We start from the raw sequence: 286 nt of genomic DNA, 5'->3' as shown, positions 1-286 counted from the left end.
CTATAACGAAACACCACACCTTCGTATGTATTAGGAACAGCTCTTACTTGACAATGAGTGTCTTAAACAAGCACATCTTAAACATCAAACAAAGATTGCTCGTCCCAAATTGATTTATTATTATTTAGAGGGAGATACAGTTAAATGTAATTCTTTTATTCATTTTGAGAGGGATGGATATTTTTTAATTTATTGATGTACAAAAGAAGAGTGTACAAAATGAAGCAAGCAGCATGATGTTCTACAACGGATTCGATCCCGGGTCTACTCGAAAAATGCCAGCTAT

Source organism: Plasmopara halstedii (genome assembly GCF_900000015.1).
Source record: "Plasmopara halstedii genome assembly, contig: Scaffold_1211, whole genome shotgun sequence".
NCBI classification, from domain to species: Eukaryota; Oomycota; class Peronosporomycetes; order Peronosporales; family Peronosporaceae; genus Plasmopara; species Plasmopara halstedii.
The sequence above is the reverse complement of the archived record's forward strand: the minus strand, read 5'-3'. Positions refer to the sequence as shown.